This window comes from Balaenoptera musculus, chromosome 3, assembly GCF_009873245.2.
Source record: "Balaenoptera musculus isolate JJ_BM4_2016_0621 chromosome 3, mBalMus1.pri.v3, whole genome shotgun sequence".
Classification (NCBI taxonomy): domain Eukaryota; kingdom Metazoa; phylum Chordata; class Mammalia; order Artiodactyla; family Balaenopteridae; genus Balaenoptera; species Balaenoptera musculus.
Genome location: NC_045787.1, coordinates 13,724,009 through 13,733,434, shown reverse-complemented (window position 1 = coordinate 13,733,434; position 9,426 = coordinate 13,724,009).

Sequence of the window (9,426 nt, the reverse complement as noted above, 5' to 3'; positions counted from 1 at the left end):
CATAAACAAGACGAAAAGACAACCCTCAGAATGGGAGAAAATATTTGCAAATGAAACAACTGACAAAGGATTAATCTCCAAAATATATAAACCACTCATGCAGCTCAATATTAAAAAAAACAAACAACCCAATCCAACAATGGGCAGAAGAGCTAAATAGACATTTCTCCATAGAAGACACACAGATGGCCAAGAGGCACATGAAAAGCTGCTCAGCATCACTTATTATTAGAGAAATGCAAATCAAAACTACAATGAGGTATCACCTCATACCGGTGAGAATGGGCATCATCAGAAAATCTACAAACAACAAATGCTGGAGAGGGTGTGGAGAAAAGCGAACCCTCTTGCACTGTTGGTGGGAATGTAAATTGATACAGCCACTATGGAGAGCAGTATGGAGGTTCCTTAAAAAACTAAAAATAGCACTACCATATGACCCAGCAATCCCACTACTGGGCATATACCCAGAGAAAACCATAATTCAAAAAGACACATGCACCCCAATGTTCATTGAAGCACTATTTACAATAGCCAGGTCATGGAAGCAACCTAAGTGTCCATCGTCAGGCGAATGGATAAAGAAGATGTTGCACATATATACAATGGAATATTACTCGGCCATAAAAAGGAACGAAATTGAGTCATTTGAAGAGACGTGGATGGATCTAGAGACTGTCATACAGAGTGAAGTAAATCAGAAAGATAAAAATAGATATTGTATGTTATCGCATATATGTGGAATCTAGAAAAACGGTACAGATGAACCAGTTTGCAAGGCAGAAATAGAGACACAGATGTAGAGAAGAAATGTATGGACACCAAGGAGGGAAAGTGGGGGTGGTGGTGGTGTGATGAACTGGGAGACTGGGATTGACATATATACACTAATATGTTTAAAATAGATAACTAATAAGAACCTGCTGTATAAAAATAAAATTAAATTAAATTAAAAAAAAAAGAAATCCTGCCATTTGCAACAACATGGATGAACCTTGAGAGCATTTGTTAAATGAGAAAAAAAAGAATAATGTATGATCTCACTTATATACAGAATGTAAAACAGTTGAACTTACAAAAACAGAGGAATGATTTAAAAACTGAGTTTTTTTTCAAGCTGGTGAAGGTACGTTGATGATCTTAGCCACCTCTTGTAGCACAAGTTTCTTTTCGGGTCTGTAATAAATTCGATGACACAGGAGGCAAATAACTGTGTGGTAAAGGGTGCAGGCATGGGAGCCAGAGTGTCCAGTTGTGAAGGCAGCCCCTTGTCTCTCACAATTCAGCTGCCTGAATCGTCACAACTCATTTTCCTTGGCTTCACTTTCCTCATCAGTGTAACGGGGGTAATAGTACCTGCTTCACAGACTGTGGCTGAGGATTGAACAAATTAACACATGTGAAGTGCTTGGACCAGCGTCTGACCCAGTAAATGATCAACCAATTTTAGTTATCATTGGTAAGTGCAAAAGAATTGTTCACGTAATTGGAGGCTCATTCATTTTTAACATAAATCTTCTTTAAAAGTGTTACAAAAACTTCATTTTTCTCTTGTTCATCATATTAAACTTTTTTGAATACCCATTACATACCAATGCATTTGTACTAAGCGCTGGGGACAAACTATAAATTTTATATGTATATAAATGATCTGGCCTCAAATAACTTGCCATCTGCTGGTGGAGTAAGGGGAGGGCGCTGGTAACGCATGCTCACAAGGGCGCAGCGCGATTGAATACGGGCACAGCCCAGGGTTGGGGGTGGAGGGAGACCCAGAGGGCTGCCCAGAGAAGGATAAGGGAACTTTCTAATCTGGATATTTTAAGTGGTAAAAATTTGTAATTAACCATGTTGAAAGGGGGTCTTATGAACACATGCCTCATCATGCTTACAGATTAATCAACATACATGCCCAGGCGTAAATGTTTCTTGGATATTTGCACCCTTCATTAAAACTACCAGTGAGGGCTTCCCTGGTGGCGCAGTGGTTGAGAATCTGCCTGCCAATGCAGGGGACACGAGTTCGAGCCCTGGTCTGGGAAGATCCCACATGCCACGGAGCAACTAGGCCCGTGAGCCACAACTACTGAGCCTGCGCGTCTGGAGCCTGTGCTCCGCAACAAGAGAGGCCGCGATAGTGAGAGGCCCGCGCACCGCGATGAAGAGTGGACCCCGCTTGCCGCAACTGGAGAAAGTCCTCGCACAGAAAAAAAAAAAACGAAGACCCAACACAGCCATAAATAATAAATAAATTAATTAATTAAAAAAAACAAAAAAACAAACAAAAAAAAACTACCAGTGATTGTGCAAGTCTAAAAGGCAGACAGACCTCCAGTGGCTTACTACACTGCCTATAGAGCTGTTTGCTTTTAAATAAACTCTTAAACTGCGGAGGTTTAAAAATCACTGGATCTGCTTCTTCAAGAGGGCTGGATTATTAGCTGTTGTTTCCTGAAGCTGCTATTCTGCTTACATTTCTAAGTTTGTTATTTGTAATTTGCTGTGGACAGAGAAATTAGGTAAGCATGTTTATTAGGATTATATTTAAAATCAAATATAACAGATTTAGTAGTCTCACCTGACAGGAAAGTGGAAGCATTTGTAAATGGATTTTTATGCGGTAGTGTGTGGGGTGGACTGTAGTGGTTTTTGGAGGCTGATTTGCTTATTTCCTGGTCCTTAGGTGGCTCTGGTTGCATTTGATGGGATAGTGACTTCTTGGTAATTAAATGATCTAAATTCTACTTATAGTGACATTTTTCTAACAGAAGGTGTGCCTCTCTTCTAGTATTTCAGTATGTAGTAGGTTCACTTTTATCCTACTTGTCACCATCTTCATTTTTTATGAGCTCGAATCATATCCTCTCTCATCCTTCCTTGTCTCTATAGCCCTCACACTTAAGTCTAAGGTCCACAGCAGTTTCTCTAACCTATTGAGTTAGTTGCTGAGATGGATCATACCTGGCGCACTCCTATCTAGCCTTCAGAGCCCAGCTCAAATACCCACTCTGAGAAATGTTTTCTTAGGATGAATCATCTTTCTCATGCAGAATTGTTTATATCTGTACTTCCATAACACTTTTAATCCTTCTACTGTAACTTTTAATGTATGTAACATGTTTATACCTATGTGCCTATCTTCTTAGTTGGATTAGGGCTTTTTTGAGGTCAGGTCCATCCATCTCTCAAAGTGCATTACCAAAAATTGTCACTTGCTGATTATTGATTGCACAAAAAGATGGTGTTTTATGGCTTGCACTCATTTTCTTTTTGATGATACCCATCATTTGTGAGATACCCTACCCAGTCATCCACTCATCCTCCCACCACACAGACATGTGGTCACGTGCATGTGCACATGCACACACACACACACACACATATGTTGAACTCATGCTTATAATATCAAAGGTTATTTTTCTTTAATTGTACTGTTAGGTCCACTTATTTAAAACTTCCTGCATTTAAGAAGCCTTGCTATAGCTGCAGTTTATAACTCTCGATTTTGCATTTCTGTAGCTTTTGGAGTGCAGTTTGATGTTGTCGGCTTAGCTGGGAGGGGCTAAGTTCAGGAGTTCAGCTGGGCAGGAGGAAGGAGCTGACAAGTACTGTAAATTGTATGCGCTAGATGTCAAATTCCACAATGTGGGGAGAGTTGGCATCTAGTTGTATCTGTCAAGCAGTCATTCCCCTGAAAGCAACATTTCTCTTCGAGGAGTTGCTATTTACCCATAACGATGTAATTCTGTTGAAGATGACTTCAGCGACTGGTCAGCCGCTCATCTTCCAGACTGAGGCACTCATGGTCCTTTCCCGAAAACTTTAAAGTCTGGAAAAGGGGTGGATTGAGGTAGAATTGGGGATGGGGTATGAAATTTGTGACCTGGTGTAGGTGTGGAGTTGCCTCCTCTTCTTGTCTGAACAAGGACTTTTCTAAGACAGAGGGAAACAGACCAGTGATCCTAATCTAGGCAGAGGCCCTGTGGAAAAAGTAGAGACCCCAGGATTCTACGGGTAGAGAAACCAGGGTTGAGACCAGGACCCTACTGGAGCCAAGCTCTGGCATAGCATCCTTGCATGTTTCCTGCTTCATTTCCACTCTTCTCAGATTGGTGGTGAAACTGATCACATCCTAGGTGAGTGAGATAAGTATCCTAAGGAAGAGTGGGCAGGGGAAAGGAGAAGAGAAAGGACACCCGGGTGTTTCACTGTACTTATTAGCCTCAGATTGATCCTGAGGGACTCTGAATCCTTTACCCATACAAGGGTTTGCCTTTGTCTAGCAAGTTCTCTGTCTAGTATATAAACTAATTTACTGCACTTCATCCAAACATCATGGAAGCATAGCTATCTTTGAGTTGTTATTTGTGCAGAACTCTATCAGTAACTTTTAACAAGTAAATAGTAGTTCTTTTGAATTAAGATTTCTGTTAATATTTACTTAGTGCACATTTATTGAGCTGCCACTAATGTCAGCCATCAGAGTATATGAAGATAAAAGGTTCATTTAAACAGTTAGGCTCAAACTCCAAGTAGCTTACAATCTAGCACAAGAGGAAAAAAAAAAACACACAAAAAACGCAGATAAGTGCATAACAAACCACAAGGCAAGGTATAATATAATAGAGGTCATAAAAATCATATTTAATAGGTGAGTTTGGTAGAAAAATAGATGATTTTCAGTTGAGGGGAATCAGGGCTAGCTTTATTCAAGATCCTTGTAAAGCTTGGGTGGCCCTGTCAGGTCCTGCTGATGCAACTGCATTCCAGATGTCAGTCAGGTCTAGGATTTCCAGTGTACACAGTGATTCAACATATTTCCATGTTTTCAATCTGTCAGGTAAAAAGCCCTTCTACATTTCCAGGTTTCAAGGTAGGGAGACCAGGGGAGAAAGGGAGAACAAGGGAGACCAAGGGAGACCAAGGTAGGGACAAGGAACAGTGGAGAGATACAAGAGGCAAAGATAGAAAAATGGAAGGAGAGTATGATATCAAATTCTACAGGTAGAATTGACAAATGTTAGAATGCAGTGTAGTATAAAATCAAAAGAGGAGCATGATTCACGATCAATGAAATTGGTCAGAGATGGAGATCATCCATCCACACTCCTTCACTTTCCCTTAAGACCAATGGTGTGCGTTTTCGAATTTCTGATATCTTCATTGAACGTGAGGATCAAGGTCAACCAAGACTTTGACTTCACATACATGGTAGCAAATGACAAATTAGGCAGCTAATATAAATTACTAAGGGAAAGAATATTTTTAGGTAATTTGGCTAAGCAATGAAAAAAAATGGCATCACTTGGAGTGCACCAAAATGCTGTGACTACATCCTTCCTTGTCCTACAGATTGCATTCCCACCTGGAAACTATGGTTTAACAAGCTGCACAGTGCCTTAAACACAGAAGCTGATTAATAATTACCTGCTTGATTGCTTGAATTCTTCATATAATTGTTCTCTAAGTATTGGCCCAGCACTACTCTGACCAGGCACAGTTCTAGGCACAGTAAGGACAGAGCAGTGAACAAAATAGTCTCCAGTGGAGCCAGTGTTCCAGTGGAAGATATTAGATGAGAAAGAAAAAAGCAAAAGAAATGCACACAATATGTAAATATCAATATATAATGTTGAATAGTAAATTGATACGAAAAAGAGTAAAACTGGGCAAAGGTTAGAGTTCAAAAAAATGGGAGTGGAGGATTCTATTTCAGTTAGGAAGGTTGAGGAAGGTCTTTTTGATGAAGTGTCTCTGAGCAAGATCTGAGGGGAGTGAGGGAGTGAGCCATGATAACTGGAGGAGTGAGGAGGGAATGTACTTGGGGAACAGCAAGGAAGTCAGTGGGGGTAGGAATGAATAATAATAGGGACCGGGAGAGGGCGGCGAAGAGGATATGGAGATTGATGTCTTCAGAGATGTAGCCAGGAGCTAGACTGAGCATTGGTAGGGCGTGCTAAGATTTTTGACATTGCACCAAGTGTGCTGGGGAGCCATTGTTGGGTACCAAGCAGTGGGATGACATGACTAGATTTACATTTGAATAGGATTATCCAGGCTGCTGTCGGGACAGATTCAAGAATAAGAAGCAGGGTGACAGCAGGCTATTTTGATGATCCTGGTGCATCACGTTGGTTTGAACTGGGATGGCGGGGGTGGAGGTGAAATATAGTAGTGAAATTTGAAGTATATTTTGAAAGTACATGCAAAATAATTTTGTGATACACTGAATATATGATGTGAACAATTAAAGTCAAGGGATGACTCCAAGGCTGAAGTAACTGGATGAGTGAACAACTGGTTTACTGGCATGATGAAGACTGGGAAATGAGCAGGTTTGAGAGTGTTGTTTGCTTTTGGACTGGGTTAGTTTAGAATAGCTCTTAGGTATCTAAGCAGAGCAGTCATAGAGGCGATTTGACAAAGAAGGCTGGAATTCAATCAAGAGGTTAGAATAGGAGATATAAATTGTGGACTTTTCTGTACATGGCATTGGGCTGACACTGCTTCGTTTCTGGTGTATGACAAAGCTATACTCTGCACCAAGTACTCGCAATCCACAGATCACACTTCACTGTCCTCTTTAAAAATTACCCTCCCACTCACACAACATAACCTTATTGCTCTATAACATACTTGGAGTTCTCAAGTTCTTTTCTCTCAGATATTTGAAGACAGTTGAGAATTCTCTGTTCTATACTCAGTGACCACAGAGACAAATAAATGCACCTCAAAGGTTCCAAGTGCAAAATTTTGGAACATCTCTAAAAGCTAAACTTAAAAAGAATTGAAAGACCATTTTTTAATTTTAATTTTTTATTGAAACTATACTTGGTTTACAAAGTTTCAGGTGTACAGCAAAGTGATTCAGATATATATATGTATATATATGTATATATACATTCTTTTTCAGATTCTTTTCCATTATTACAAGATAATTGAATATAGTTCCCTGTGCTATACGGTAGGTCCTTGTTGTTTATCTATTTTATATATAGTACTTTGTATCTGTTAATCCTAAACTCCAAATATATCCCTTCCTACTCCCCCCCCCCCTTCCCTTTTGGTAACCATAAGTTTGTTTTCTATGTCTGTGAGTCTATTTCTGTTTTGGAAATAAACTCATTTGTATCTTTTTTTTTTTAAGATTCCACATGTAAGTGATGTCATATAATATTTGTCTCTGTCTGACCTACTTCACTTAGTATGATAATCTCTAGGTTCATCTGAAAGGCAATTTTAAAGAGCTCTTCAGGCTAACTCTCCTATTGGAGGACACATCAAGGTCATCACACCTAATATAGCTTCAAAGTCATTCTGAAACAACTCTGACCTAGTGTAGCCTGGATTGTTTTCTACCTAATATCCCTGAGGTGACTTCAGGGGACACCTTCAGGACATGGTCACTTGGGAAGTTCAAGGAGAATATCCTACAGATATCCATTAATATCACCAAAGAAATTTTTGGGACATACTTGCCTGGGACCCTCCCACCTCCCCTCCATCCTTGGATTCAACTCAAGAGATTCCTGGTGTCTAAAGAGTTTGCATGTTCATAATGAAAGACCTCTTTTGGTAAAGGGTATATTTAACTCTCTGCATGTATGGGTGCGTGGGTAGGGAGAAACATGAGAATGGAGACTTTTCAAGCATTTGTTGTATTTATATCTTTCTCTTCATTTATATAGGTTGAAGCAGGTTGGATGTGCCTTTCACTATTTGCTCAAATTGATAGAATTGCCTCTCCCTTCATCCATTTTTTAATTGGTGGATCCATGTTGGCTATTGGATAACTGTCAGCGGCTGTGGGTGCCCTGTTTTTCTTTATGCGATGTCTGTGTCTCTCTAGCAGCTCTTCTACTTGGGTCCCAGCAGCTGAGAGTGGTTCATCCTTTTTGTGTTCCCCATTGTTCTATATTTTTATGGCAGAGGACGCAAAGTTACAAAGGTATTTTTCCTTGATCCATTGAAGACTCACTGAGTTAACTGAAGATCATGAACAAGTTTCCCTTTTTCATGGAAAGGTCATCTTTGGAGGTCACAGATGCTAGGAAATAATGTTTTTATGTGGCTACTCACCATATCAAGGAAGGTTAATTTTCTCTTACCAGAGTTATTTTCCAACAATCAACTGAGAGGATACATCTAGCATTGTGGCCGTCTCTTCTTCCATCCATGTTACTTTGCTGCCTGAGTCACTGTGCATTGTTTATCCAGAACCCACAGCTTTTATGCTGTCCTTCAAATAATAATGTACTTTATCATACTTGGTAGAAATGTATTAGTCATAAATTGAATTTAGACACCGTTTAATTCAAGAATTTAGAATCAAGGCTTATGATTATCTTATGACTGTGGCAATACACAATCTTGTGCAATGTCATTTTGACAGGTGAAGACTGAAAATGAAAGCATTATCTACAACCACATTTCTTCAGTGTGATAAGTTCCTAGGGCATTCAGGGATTATTATTTTTAACAAAACGTGCTTGCTGCTTGCCACTCTGCCACCAAAAATAAGCCGGTCTGAGGGGGCTAAGTGTTAAGAGGACATTTCTGGGAACTATTTCATCTGGGACCATTTGTAACAAAGCATTCTTGACTTTTTTTACTACCTCCGTCTCTGCTTTCCAACCAGACCAATTTCTGTCAAAAGAGCTGGACCTTTTTTTTTTTTTAAAGCAAATATACTTCTTACTGCCAAAATGTATACTGGAAAAATTAACTTAAGCTGGTAGTTTATCTTAACCATTTAAGAACATCTAATTATTAATGGGAGTCAGTGTCACCAAACACACCATGTATTACATATTGTTTTAGGAGGCAGGAGAGAGAATTGGGGGGGAAAAAAATCATTCAGTGTTTGGGCCGGAAAATCTGCAGTCAGGGAGCTCAGAAGTTCTGTGTTAATAGTTCTGTGACCTTGAACAAGTTACTTTGCCAGTCTGATCCCGGCTCTTCAGCTATGAAATGCAGCCAAAAATGACTGCCGGAAGAGCAAGTCGGTTGCGTCAAAGACATCAAAGGGTTACACTAGTGAAAATCACCAAGGCTTTGACTAGACACATTGCACTATATATAAATCTATTGCTTTATGCGTTTACACGGTTCGAATTTAGAAACTACTGCCTGTGCACTGTTTTCCGTCTAGTTTCCTGCAGGTAAGGTAGTTTATTTTCAGAAAAGAATTGAGGGCACTGTTGCCCTGCCGGAAGATAAGCCCCAGTAGAGGTTTTGCGGAGTGGAGTTAACTATAGAGAAACCAGCTGGCTTCGGGGTGCACACAACCGAAATCCACGGTTGCAGCAACTTCTGCACGAGAGGTGTCCTTTGAGTCCTTTTCCCTACGGCAAGGGTGGAAGAGCCCGCCCGCCACAGAACATGGCACCAGGGTTCACTAGGAGGAACCACTGCAGGTAACGACAT